Source organism: Bubalus kerabau, chromosome 22, assembly GCF_029407905.1.
Source record: "Bubalus kerabau isolate K-KA32 ecotype Philippines breed swamp buffalo chromosome 22, PCC_UOA_SB_1v2, whole genome shotgun sequence".
Taxonomy (NCBI): Eukaryota; Metazoa; Chordata; class Mammalia; order Artiodactyla; family Bovidae; genus Bubalus; species Bubalus kerabau.
In genome coordinates, this window is record NC_073645.1 from 12,312,887 (window position 1) to 12,326,476 (window position 13,590).

Genomic DNA, 13,590 nt, shown 5'->3' on the forward strand with positions numbered 1-13,590 from the left:
AAAGTAATGTCTCTGCTTTTGAATATGCTGCTAGGTTTGTTGTAACTTTTCTTCCAAGGAGCAAGCATCTTTTAATTTCATGGCAGCAGTCACAATTTTCAGTGATTTTGGAGCCCAAGAAAATAAAGTCTGTTACTGTTTCTGTCGTGTCCCCATCTATTTTCCATGAAGTGATGGGACTGGATGCCATGATCTTAATTTTTTGAATGTGAGTTTTAAGCCAGCTTTTTCACTCTCCTCTTTCACTTTCATCAAGAGACTCTTTAGCTCCTCCTCGCTTTCTGTCATAAGGGTGGTGTCATTTGCATATCTGAGGTTATTGATATTTCTCCCTATGATCTTGATTCCAGCTTGTGCTTCACCCAGCCCGGCATTTCACAAGATATACTCTGTGTATAAGCTAAATAAGTAAGGTGACAATATGCCTCCTTGACATACTCCTTTCCCAATTTTGAACCAGTCTGTTGTTCCATGTCTGATTCTAACTGTTGCTTCTTCACCTGTATACATATTTCTCAGGAGGCAGGTAAGGTGGTCTGGTATTCCCATCTCTTTAAGAATTTTCACCAGGTTGTTGTGATCCACATAGTTAAAGGCTTTAATAAGAAGCTAAAGACTCTAATTTCAACTTAGCAGAGAGAAAGAAGGGTTGAACATGGTAGCAGTCAGCACCAGGAATTTTCTGAACACTCTAGGATCCCTACGGGGCCTGCAGTTATCCTTTGAGGCCCAATTCATGGTATAGCTTTTCTTGAACTGGAATTCGAAGGGTGGATAGGATTTGGACATGCAGATGAATGCCATTTTGTGGAGAAAATAGTGTGATTGAAGATGTGGAGAGGGTCCAGTATGCTCTGTATATTTGAACTAAGGACAACTTTGTTCACCTGGGTGCTAAGGGTACATGAAAGGGGAAGATGCATTTGCACCAGGAGGGTAAATTGACACTAAATCCTGCAATATGCCTAAGCAGGTACAGCTACCATTAGTTTTCATTCACAGGAGAGCCATTCATCAGCTGCTCTTAGGGATATTAACTTGGAAGCACTGTGCGACTGGCATGAAGAGAAAGTGGACGTCAGGAGATCCGGTAAAAGACAGTAAGAAAATGATGCAGTTTTAATAACATGAGAATAAGAAGTGAGTGGATGAGAAAAAAAATTAGAGACCAGTGGCTCAAATGGGGCTTGAAAAGAAGCAATCTTGCTCTTGGAAGTTGCCTCTGTTTGTGGTTGGAAGGACGATGGTGCCTTTTAGGAAAGTGGGAGATGCTAGAGCAGGGGGCATTGGGGAAGAGGAGGAAATAATGGGGAGGGAGGGACATTTGTAAATCTCTTTAAGAAGCTTCAGACTCAAGAGAAAAGTTAACATCAGATTTGAACACACCCTGTCTCAGGGAAAGACTCAGAATGACACACTTATGTCATGGCTAAATTAGACTGCTTCACGTCTGCACGGGGAAAGCCCATGTTTGTAATGTACATTTCACTAAATTCTTCGGTTCGTAATATGTATAAAAATGTCAAAAGAAGTTTGTTTTTTTTTTAAGAGAGTTAAGCTATCTTATGGTCTATAGCCTTAGATTTTTATTTTACTGTGATGATTTTCAAATTACTTAAAAGGTTCTTGTGTATTTATGACTTAAAACATGAAAAATCTAAGGCTTTCTGTCTTAGCACATGATTGTATTTCATTTTTTAAAAAATATGTTTTTGATATGGACCATTTTAAAAATCTTTATTGAATATCGATTATGTTTTATGTTTTGGTTTGGGGGCTTTGAAGCATGTGGGATTGTAGCTCCCCAACCAGGGATCAAACCCACACCCCCTGCATCAGAGGGCAAAGTCTTAACCAGTGGATTGCCGGGAAAGTCCCTGATTGCATTTCTGATAAGACATTCTTTCCACAATGACATTTGAAGGATCTCTGAAGGTGACCAATGGGACAGTAATTTTAAGTGAATTTAGAGTTTTAATTGCAAGTGGGGACTGTGAGGGGAAAAGAAGCATCAACAAAGGCAATAATTGTTCCCAAGAATTACATCTGCACTGCATTCTCTGTCAAAAACTTCTCGTTAAAAATGTGTTTCTTTAAAAGTAACTCAAAGCAGCTGATGAAACACAAAAGCATGGAAAGTTTCAAATCCCAGTGCAAATTTGGATTCATCAAGAATCATTTGCCAGAGACCTGACTCAATGGCAAAAGGGCTTCTTACCACTTCTCACATCCTTTAACCGGGTTTCATACTTAAGTTCACATGCCTCCAGTTTTATTTCCAAAGCTTAGTATTTTCCATTTAAACACTTCCTTTTCATAATACTTTTGGTGTCTCTCGAGCATCGTTACTGTTTGATTTTCCCCTTTAATCATGACTCTGATGGTTGTGTTTCTTTATTTTAAAAGAGTGGATAAAAGAGAGACTAAGCCATAGGCAGCACTCCTAAACAAGAGACAGTCCTGAAAACCATCCTGGGTGCCTGAGCCATAGTCAAAGGCCAGGGTCCAAGCTTCGGCAGTTATCAAGACTATTCCCAACATCCTGTAACTTTTTAAAAAGTATTTTAATCTGTTACTTATTCATGTCTATCCCTAATACTTTTCTGAAGAATATATATTTTTTCAATGTGGTATTTTTCTAAAAATTGGAATATAATTGCTTTAAAATCTTGTGTTAGTTTCTGCTGTATAACAAGATGAGTCAGCTATATGTTACACATACATCCCCTCCTTCTTGGGGCAGGTGGGCAGGAGGGTCTTGTAACTTTATGGATATCTCAGAGATCAGGCTTGTCTGAGAGGCCATAGGGGCAAATCTTACAAAAGAATAGGAACTTAGAAAAATATGAGCATCTCCTTGAAGCTTGCTCTGTTGATGAATAGAAAGCAGTAGATGGGCAGAGAGAAGTAAAGAGGTCAAAACTCAGATTTGGGCTCATTCTCTCTAAAAAAGGAAAAGGCTCATTTTTAAATTCAATGAATATCTGTTATGCACAGGGACATTGCCAAGGGCTGTGGGAATCCCTGTCTCAAGGGGATTGACAGGCTATTGAGGAGGCAGGGCACAGGAACCACAGTGATTTAATTATCATCTCCTCAGGCAGGGTGATCTCTCTAAATGGAGTCCCTCTTGTTCGTCCCCATCAGAACATCATGATTTCCTTGTTCATGTTTAGAGCACTTTTCTGTGTAATTAGACATTCGTTTGTTTTGCTGTATTTGTTTTGCCATTGCTGTATATCTAGTAGCTGACACTGTGCCTGCCGCATGATAGGTGCTCAATCAGTGTTTCTTGAATGAATGAGTGAATGAACAGATGACAAGACTAACTGGAGAAAGCCTCAAATGCTGGTAGAGTGCACTAAACACAGACAGCTAGAGATAAAGCTTGTTGAACAGGGAGGAGTCACGTTACTTACCAGAATTGACTCCAAACTGCAGGTGGGAGTGGGTCCCTGTGGACATCATGGAAACAATAAGGGAATCAGATGAGGATGATGGAGTCATGCTATTAAGAAATATATTTTCTTAAAATACATACATTCATTTTCGTATTTGGCAAAACTAATACAATTATGTAAAGTTTAAAAATAAAATAAAATTAAAAAAATACATACATTTATATGTGTAAAAATATGGAAATTTAAAATATATTAGCAGTTATTATATATCTGAGTTAGAATTTTGATGATGATGGCCACTTCCTCCTCCCTGAAGACCTGCTGAGAACCACTGCTCAGTGGGGCTCAGGGGAGCACTTTCTGCTCTGGCTTGATCCCGATTCCTCTTCTCCCAGCTCCTGCTGACCTCCTTCTGAGTCTGACATTGGTCCTTGACCTATGACTCCTGCTCAGAATCTGTCAGTTCCTTGTTTCAGGATCTTTATTACTATTTGCAGATTATTCTCAGTCCCTGAAAATGTGATTGCTCGAATTTCACTTTAAATACAGTCTGTATCAGTTGATATTTATAGAAGTTTTACTTCCTTCTACTATAAGCTGCAAAATCCTCCTGCCAGTTAGAATTCTATATCTGCATTCTTAGCCTCAGGTCTGACAGTGACAATATCAACAGTAATAATAGCATAGTCTCTATTTACTTAGTTCTTACTGTGTGGTATGAATTGTGTTAAGTTCTTTAAGTAACAAATTTAATCTCTGCTATGCAGGAGGGTCCTGAGGAATACATCGTATGTTAAACAGAGTGGGATAGCTACTGTAACACACAAAGCCTGATGTTCTGTTCATGTTATTTCCATGCAATTTGACAATTAAGGGTGTCTACTCCACAGTTATTCAGGGATTCAGCCTCCTTCCATATGGAGGTGCTATCTTCCTCTAGGGTGTCAGAATCCTCTCTTAGGTCCCCTGAATCTGGTGGCAATTGATAAGAGAAAGGAGAGGATGTGAAGGATTGAATAGAAAAAATTTGATGCCAGGCCTAGAAGTCATATATCACTTTTGCTCAAATTCCATTTGGTGTATCAATTACATGCCCTCATCTAAATGCAAAGGAGCTGGGTTATATGCCCAGGAAGAAGAGGAAATGATTTTAGTGATTATCTAGCAATCTCTTCCACACAGAGGTTAAGTGACTTATACAATAAATAAGAGCAGATCAGAGATTTAAATCCATGTCAGTTGAATTCCAAGGCTGAAGATGTCTATGCTTCCTTTTACTCCCTTTACCCATCAGTTTACTTGTTTGTTTGTTTTGTATACTCTACTCAGCCATACCATAAAGGGAAGGTTATAATCTGCTCTTTTAAAAAAAAATTTAAACTTTTTATTTTGTTTTGGGGTACAGCCAATTAACAATGTTGTTGTAGTTTGAGGTGAACAGTAAAGGGACTCAGTCATACATATACATGTATTCATTCTCCCCCAAACTGCCCTCCCATCTAGGCTGCCACGTAACATTGAGCAGAGCTGCATGTGCTGTATAGTAGTGTGTACAGGTAACAGTAAATTTGTTCTCTAAGTCTGTGAGTCTCTCTGTTTTGTAAGTAAGTTCATTTGTATCATTTCTTTTTAGATTCCAAGTATAAGGGATATCATACAATGTTCTCCTTCTATTTCTGACTTACTTCACTCAGTATGACAATCTCTAGGTCCATCCATGTTGCTTCAAATGGCATTATGTATTCTTTTTAACGGCCGAGTAATATTTCATTGTATATATGTACTTTATCCATTCCTCTGTCAATGGACTGTTAGATTGCTTCCATGTCTTGGCTTATAATCTGCTCTTTTTCAGGAAGACTCATGGCCTAATTAAAGGCATGGCTGCAAATGTATTATCTGAAGGGACAAAAAAATGGATGCTGTGACAAAGTGTGAAACCATAAAAACTCTCTCTCCATGCCAGTAATTCAGAGGCACAGTTCCTGCTAAACCGATTCTTGCCCGTTATCATAAGGCCACATTGTATCGAGGACTTTGGACCTTGCCCTGCGGCATGCTTGAGAATTCTTAGCTGGATGCCTTGAAACTGCAAGTATAATACCCATTGCTGTGTGGGAGGGCCTTGCATCCGTGTAATGGGCAAACCTTGATTCACAAGCGTACTTCAGTAACTCTCATATACGCTTTTCATATGTTCACAACTCTGAAATCAAAATCTTACAGTTGATAATACCTTTGAATCACTATTGGTTGTGTGACAGTGCTGACCTAATCGCTGTGGCCTGGGCATGTTCGAGCTTGCTCATAGGTATTTATATTATTATCCGTTCAGTTGAATTACATACATTGTTGGTATCACTCAAGTTGAGCTTAGCTGCTCTTTGAAATGTTTCAGAAAGATCATCCAAAGCTTCAATATTGAAATAAAAAGTTACAGTTAACATAAAGGTTTGGAAATAGAGCAGTGGGGTAAAAATACAGTATTAGTAAATCGAATAGATATTTTCAAGGAGTCATTGTAAAGCAACAGCCTCATACAGGGTAACAGACGTAGGTTACTGTGAGTTTATGAAACTCTTGATATATTTTGTTCCTTAGTTGTGTAAAAAGGTGCTGTCTGTTAGTACATGCTAAGCAAGCATGTACCCACATTAGGAAGAATGGATAAATGTATATGTATGACTGAGTGCCTTTGCTGTTCGCCTGAAACTGTCACTACATTGTTAACTGGCTATACTCCAATATCGGAGCAGGCAATGGCGCCCCACTCCAGTGCTCTTGCCTGGAAAATCCCATGGATGGAGGAGCCTGGTGGGCTGCAGTCCATGGGGTCGCGAAGAGTCGGGCACGACTGAGGGACTTCACTTTCGCTTTTCACTTTCATGCATTGGAGAAGGAAATGGCAACCCACTCCAGTGTTCTTGCCTGGAGAATCCCAGGGACGGGGGAGCCTGGTGGGCTGCCGTCTATGGGGTCGCACAGAGTCAGACACGAATGAAGCGACTTAGCAGCAGCATACACCAATATAAAGTAAAAAGTTTAAAAAAAGGAAAAAAGAGACAGAATGCACCCACATTAAACATTTTAGAATGGCTGGCAACATCTTGGAAGAAAACCTGGAGCCAGTAGTGGGGGCATTTGTAAGAAATGTTTCGTCATCAACACCAGGAAAAATATGCACATTGACTCGGGAGAGTTAGACTCTGAATGTGAAGATCATTTCATGAATTTCTTAACCAATTTATTTTCTTTTTTTATATATACACTAGCATAATGCATAGTAAAAGTATATGTCCCAACAACTCTAGAGGAGCTTTTTCAGCAAGTATAAAATAAAAATTCTAAGTGATGAGAAAGCACTCTTTCATAGATTAATTGGCATCTTTCTTTCTTTGTGATACAGAAATTAATGGTACCTTTTACAATTGATGGCTTCTTGGTGTCAGTGAAATAACGACTTTCTAATTTGAGCTCTTATTCCTTTGGGTATTGGAAATTAAATTTCATTGAGTTTAGCCGTCCCCTCCCCAAGACTACGTTGCATTTCCTGGGGGCTTTCATGTGGTCACCATCTAGATGGGGGCAGTGCATGTATTGAGCACGATTTTCCATCTGTGCTCACAGCCACCAAGCTGTCCACTCTGTCTAGTCATAGTCATCAGGCTACACAGGTCATTGCTGGGTCCTTTTCATTCTCATCTCAGGGTCCTTTAAGAGCTAGGTGGCTCTTCCTGCTGGTTCAGGAGGGCTTGGACTACACCTCCTCTTGACACACAGAAACTCTCTGAGGCTGGAGGGGCCCTGGCTCTGCAGTGGGCTCTCTGAAGCAGGAAGGCTATGCTGCCCTTCATGTCCTGCTGAGTGGTGGGATTCTGGGGAGACTTTGCTCCTCCTAAGCTTCTCTTAGACATGCAGGAATCCGCCTTCTCTTCAGTATCACTTCACAGTGAGGAAAGTCAGCAGGTGCTTTGCTTACCTGCCCAGTCACGTTATGCATCCCAGCCTTTTGCAGCTTCCCCAGCTCTACCTGGGAAAAGGACACAAACACCCTCAAGCCTGTGTAGTCTTCGTGGCCTTTCCTTACCCACTCCTGCACAACTCTGGAAGATGCCGGGGCTGCGGGACCCACTGCTGGGGAACTGCCAGTGTCTCAGCTTCCTAGCTTCCACTCCAACTGCTCTTTCGTTCTGGTCTGCGCAATGCTTTCCAGTCTTGAGGGCCAACAAGCTTCTCTCACTTCATGCCCTAGACTCTTCCTGCTCCTCAGAGGCTTTGGGCTCTAGTAAACCAAGCCTAGAACAGATGTGTGGTTTTCCCTACTTTCTGAACAAGTATCTCAGAACACACAGCTGACCGAATGGAAGAAAGGTCTAGGATGGAAACATGAGAAAATAACATCAGTTAACATTTCCAAATATCATCCTAATACTGTGTCCTTTTAGGTTCATTTCTTTTCTTTTTTAAAAATTACTTATTTATTTGGCTGTGCCAGGTCTTAGTGGTGGCACATGGGAGCTTTGATCTTCGTGTTGGCAAGTGGGATATTTCATTTCCGATATGAGGGATCTTATTTCCCGACCAGGGATCAAACCTGGGCCATCTGCATTGAGAATGCAGAGTCTTAGCTGCTGGACCACCAGGGAAGTCCCTTTAGGTTCATTTCTTACCTTGCTGATTTTCTACCCTCCATCTCATTAACCTAGTGCCTGATTTTAATGATGCCTCAGAGATATTTTCCCTAATCACTTCAGAAACCAAGATGCAGGGATAACTAAGTACTCTCCCCTACCTGGTGCCCAATGGTTAAGACTTTGTGCTTCCAATGCAGGGGCACAGGTTCAATCCCTGGTTGGGGAACGAAGATTTCACATGCTGTGCAGCATGGTCAAAAATTAAATAAAATAAAATTTGGGCTTCTCTGGTGGCTCAAACAGTAAAGAATCTGCCTGGGTTCAGTCCTTGGGTTGGCAAGATCCCCTGGAGGAGGGCATGGCAACCCACAACAGTGTTTTTGCCTGGAGAATCCCCATGGACAGAATGGCCTGGTGGGACAGAGGAACCCATTGGGGTCACAAAGAGTCAGACGTGACTGAACAACCAAGCAAACTCCCACTCCCCCTTTCTTTCCATCATTATAAAGTTGATAATTTTTGTCCCATTATAGTCAGTAACATGCAGATAAGTTAGAGAAAAGAGAAAAAATCATGTATAACCTCACTATCCTAAGACTCCACTCACAAAATGATGCCATTTTGCTGTTTCTCCTTTAAGTCAGCTTTTACTGCTTATTTTGCTTGTGTAGATTTTTCATGTAGTTTATACCACATCTGACATAAAACTATATACTTGGTTTGGTCCATACTATGGCTATTTTTCCTGATTGTTATAAAATCTTCAGAAACATTGTTAAACACAGCAGTATTTCCCTAGTATTAAGGATTTAGCTTATTCCTATGGCTCGGAGGGTAAAGCATCTGCCACAATGTGGGAGACCCTGGGTTGATCCCTGGGTCGGGAAGATCCCCTGGAGAAGGAAATGGCAACCCACTCCAGTATTCTTGCCTGGAGAATCCCGTGTATAGAGGAGCCTGGTAGGCTATAGTCCACGGGATTGCAAAGAGTCGGACACGACTGAGCGACTTTACTTTCACTTTCATTGTTATTATAAATAAATAATAGTACTGTGATAACATCTCTGTGCGTGAAGATTTTCCTATATTTCTGATTATTTTCTTGAGCTAGACCCCCAGAATTGGGATCACTAGAACGACTACCACTTAAAAAACAAGCTATATTCCTAGAATTCAAGTAAGGTCTCCTCTCTAAATATGGAAAGTCTTCTGCCTGGATAGTCTGTGTTATATTGGTCTGTACCCGATGTTCCTGGCGGGAAAAAAAAAGATCTGATTCCTACTGATGCAAGAACATTGTACATGTTCCTGAAAGTAAAACTGATGCCACAAAAAATGTAAAGCCCAAAGCTTTGCCTGTTCTTTCCCTGCCTATCAGTCATAGTAACGCTTATCTGAGAGTTGTATATTGTTATTGGGCTGGAAGTTTTCCACAAGCTGCTGTCTTTCTTTCTCTCCAGTTTCTATGGACCTTGATGGTTTTTCTGGGCCTCATTACAACAGTTTGGCATTTATCCGTAGGAGGACATATATTGTATCAACAAGTACAAAGTCTGACTCAAACGCCTACCTCTAAAGTTTTATTATTATTTTTTAAACCAAGCTGTTGATAGGCACTCTGCACTATCAGAACTACAGGATTACACTGAATCTAAAAGTGACTCTACAAGTTCTGTGGAGGATTATTACCTGAAGTTGATACATTCAAAGCATTGTGCCCTCCTAGGAGCTGCTCTCGATGGCTGAGCTCTTCTTCCAAGGATGTATTATCAAGATATTTTAAGGCCTCTTCTTTTGACTGCTATAAGAGTCTCTGGGACCTTCATTTGAATATCCTCAATGAAGGGGAAAAAATCCTTTGAAGAAGAATTGCATCTTTCAAGCTTTTCAGTGGTATTCAGAACTGTCATGCGAGCGTATGTTCCTTGGTTCTTTGTCTCGTCACAACAAAGATTTGGAGTGACGGACGTTAAAGCCCCCTCGGCATGTCACAGCTCTCAGGTCTTGGATAGACCGTGTTAGAGCTCTCAGGTCTCAGGACCATGTTATAGCTCTTAGACAAATCAGTGCTACAGCTCAGTGTTACAGCTCTATTTAATTTAGAAGAGAGCAGGAAAATCCATCTTTGAGGCGTGATGGCACGTCAATCCAAAGACACGAGGAGAAGAGCGCCCCAGCGCATGGGGGAGAGAGAGAGAGCTAGCTTTGCCTCCTCTTTTTATGCTTATCTCTCCCTGGGCCTGTCCTATGTAAGTTGGGCCAGCCAGGAGTGTTGTTTGTTTTACCTGAGGTCCTCACTCCGGTCCTCTGTCCTTGGACTTTCTTTTGTTGTATTTTTGCGGGCTTTTCCCTTCTTTGTCTTTTAGCCACCGCCATTTTGGACTCCTTTTCCCTATTCTACCTACCTAACAGAACCAAATCTGAGTTGATAGTGGGGGTGAGTGAGTGGGCAGATGGACAAGAGTAATAAAAGTAAAACACCAGTGTATAAAGCAGGCAGGCTGATTCTTCTCTGTCACCAGTAAATAGCACAATATATGAAAACAGTTCTTTAACAAAAAGGAGCTACATCTGAAGCCATAGCCCACATGGCTCAGTGGTAAAGAATCTGCCTGCCAATGCTGGAGACTCAGGTTTGATCCCTGCATTGGGAAGATTCCCAGGAGTAGGAAATAGCAACCCACTCCAGTATTCTTCGGAGAAGGCAATGGCACCCCACTCCAGTAGTCTTGCCTGGAAAATCCCATGGACAGAGGATCCTGGTGGGCTACAGTCCATGGGGTTGCAAAAGAGTCAGGCATGACAGTGACTAAAGAACAACAGCAAGCGTTCCTAGGACGTATGGGCCAACCACCTTGTTGGCCAGGCTGAGGCACTATGTACTCCAAAGTATGTGCCTATGTATTTAACCTAAACTCATTACTTACAAATGATATCTTTTAAATGAAAACACCTACATATTTTTAAAAGACAAGCCAAGTCTTGAGATAAAGAGAAAAAAATAAAATCTCTGCATTGAAATTCATGGGTTTAATTAATTAACACTCCAGGGAGGAACTTGCCTCTTTTAAAACAGTGTTTTTATTCATTTAAGAGGAGTAATATGGACTCATCATAGAGAATTTGGAAAAATCCCGTAATTTCATCACTCTGAGGTATTCCTTCATAATATTTTGATGTGAAAATATCTTACACAGGGTTCTCCGGAAACAGATTCAGAAAAAAAGCTACATAAATGTTCATTGGGCAGATGTCCTCAGGAGACACCCGTATAAGAAAGTGCGGGCTTAGCCCAGGGAATTCTCCTTAATGCACTGTGGTGACCTGAAGGGGAAGGAAATCCGAAAGGGAAGGGATATCTGTATGTGTGTGGCTGATTCATTTTGCTGTACAGTAGAAACTAACACAACATTGTAAAGCAACTAGATTCCAATAGAATTAATTAAAGAAATAAAATAAATAGGCACAGTACAAAAGAGAGAAAAAAAAAAGAATTTAAAAAAATCAGTGGATCACCATATACATGAATTGGTCTTGCAGTAAATGACTGCAAGAAGTGTAATCTAGAGTAACGATTCCTGGTCAGTTTTAGCACCATTAACACACTGAAAACTTTTAGAAAAAAGAAAAAAGAGAGGGCAAACCCTGCAGAGGCAAAATCTGAGGCCAAATGCAGGTGCCGCTGAGACCCAGCTGACTATGCAGGGGAGCTGGAAGGCCCTTTCAGGGCAGTTTCGAGTGTAGGTAAGTGGGTGGGCTTTGTAGCCTGGTATCAGCAAGTCACTGGCCCCCCGTAGGGGGCTAATTTTGGATGAGTCGATTTCCCAGGGCCAAGAACAATTACCAGCGAGGGCTGCAGCTGTGAGCTATCAGCGGGGATATTTGCTGCAGCTGGTGAGGGCTACGTGCTCCAAAGAAGGGATCTGGGTGAAGGCTGCCTTATCCATGACAACATCCCATCAAAACTGGGATCAGACCGTATGTACAACTTCACAGCCCCCTTTTCCACTCAACGTTATTCGCTGAATTTTTCCCATTTCCTTAATTTTTAGGGAGAAAGCATTTTGAATAGCTGTCTATTTTATTATACGGAGATATTTATTTAAACATTCTCTTAATGCTGAACGTTTAATTTTTGATAAATTTTCACTCTAGTAAATAATATTGTGATGAACATCTTTGTGTCTTTATAATGTACAAGGTAATAAAAAGAAGAATTTATATTTAAGTTGCATGCTTTTTACTGACCAGGAGAGGCCAACTTTTTTTTTTTTTTTGCCTTCCTTGTGGTGCTTTTATGAGGAATAAATGAGAATATATGTGTAAAGGAGGCTATAATTTATACCTCATTTAATTCTTGTAAAGACTCCATAATGCAGAGACCATTATCATCTTCATTTTGCAGATGAGGAACCCAAGGCACAGAGAAGTTCTGAAGTTCCATAAGCTCATCTAAAGTTCCATAACTGGTGAGCATTCCAACAGAGGCACTGTATATCCAGAGATTAAGCAATACATTATACTATTCACTCAGCCTGCTTTTCTGGTGATTTTCCTAAATTTATTCCCTTGGAAGGAGAATCCTGCAATTAAAAGGTCCCGGTGGCTCAGATGGTAAAGAATCTGCCTGCAGTGCAAGATACTGGGATTCAATCCCTGGGTGAGGAAGATCCCCTGGAGAAGGGAATGGCAACCCACTCCTGTATTCTTGCCTGGATAATGCCATGGACAGAGGAGCCTGGTGGGCTACAGTCCACCAGGTTGCAAAGAGTTGGACACAATTGAGCAACCAAAACTTTCACTTTCACAGCTCATGATAAGAATTGCCAGGTTACTTTCCAGAAGCAGTGAGTTACTTTCCAACAGAGCAGAGGGTTTTATTTCACCATAGTCAAAAATGCAGAACCTAAATCCTTAATCAGAACCATGGTCAATAAACAAGTAACCTATTTCCTTGTCTTCCATAAGGCACTATGAACATTGATTGCTCTTAAGCAGCAGGTTTTCCTTTTGTTTTTAAGCAGACTCAATTATTTCAAGATCATCTATGTGTTGACTAAAATGTACCACCTATGTTTCAGAGAAGGATTATTCTGTTTGTTTGTGGAATGAACGGTTGAAAGAAGGCAGAGATAAGGCAATAGACCAGCACTTTTGTGCTGCATTGAGAGCTGAATAAAGCAGTGAGTGAAAACCTTGTAGAATAAAATCCTTCAAAAACAGGGAAGGAACTTTTGATAATTGAAAGGGTTTTCAGAAATAGTTTCCTAGGGTCTTCCTTAGACTCAGTTGAATTGCCTGTTTAATAAACATGGACTACTTGTTTAGTCAGATGCTATCATGTGCTGGGAAAACTGACTTTTAATGTTGGAAGGAACTTTAGGGTCACGAGATTCCACCCCTTATTTCAAGAAGGAGGACCTGCCACTACACCTTTTGGGGTCATTTCCCTTCTGGATGGGGGGCTGCAGGAGCTGGGGTTCTGTTACCCTTCATTATTAGAGAGGCCCTTCAGAAATGTACCAGAAGTCACTTGTAGTTATCTTATTTTCACA

General features: G+C 40.9%; 1 long non-coding RNA gene across 7 annotated transcripts in view; it reads left to right on the forward strand.

Moving 5' to 3' along the window:
* Positions 1-11,883: 11,883 nt before the first annotated feature.
* LOC129636776 (uncharacterized) overlaps positions 11,884-13,590 on the forward strand; it is a 200,126-nt gene continuing 198,419 nt past the window's right edge. For all 7 annotated transcript variants that reach the window (XR_008707111.1, XR_008707110.1, XR_008707109.1 and 4 more), the window contains exons 1-2: positions 11,884-12,013; positions 12,441-12,504. This is a non-coding gene — a long non-coding RNA (uncharacterized LOC129636776). The remainder of the gene's footprint in view (positions 12,014-12,440; positions 12,505-13,590) is intronic.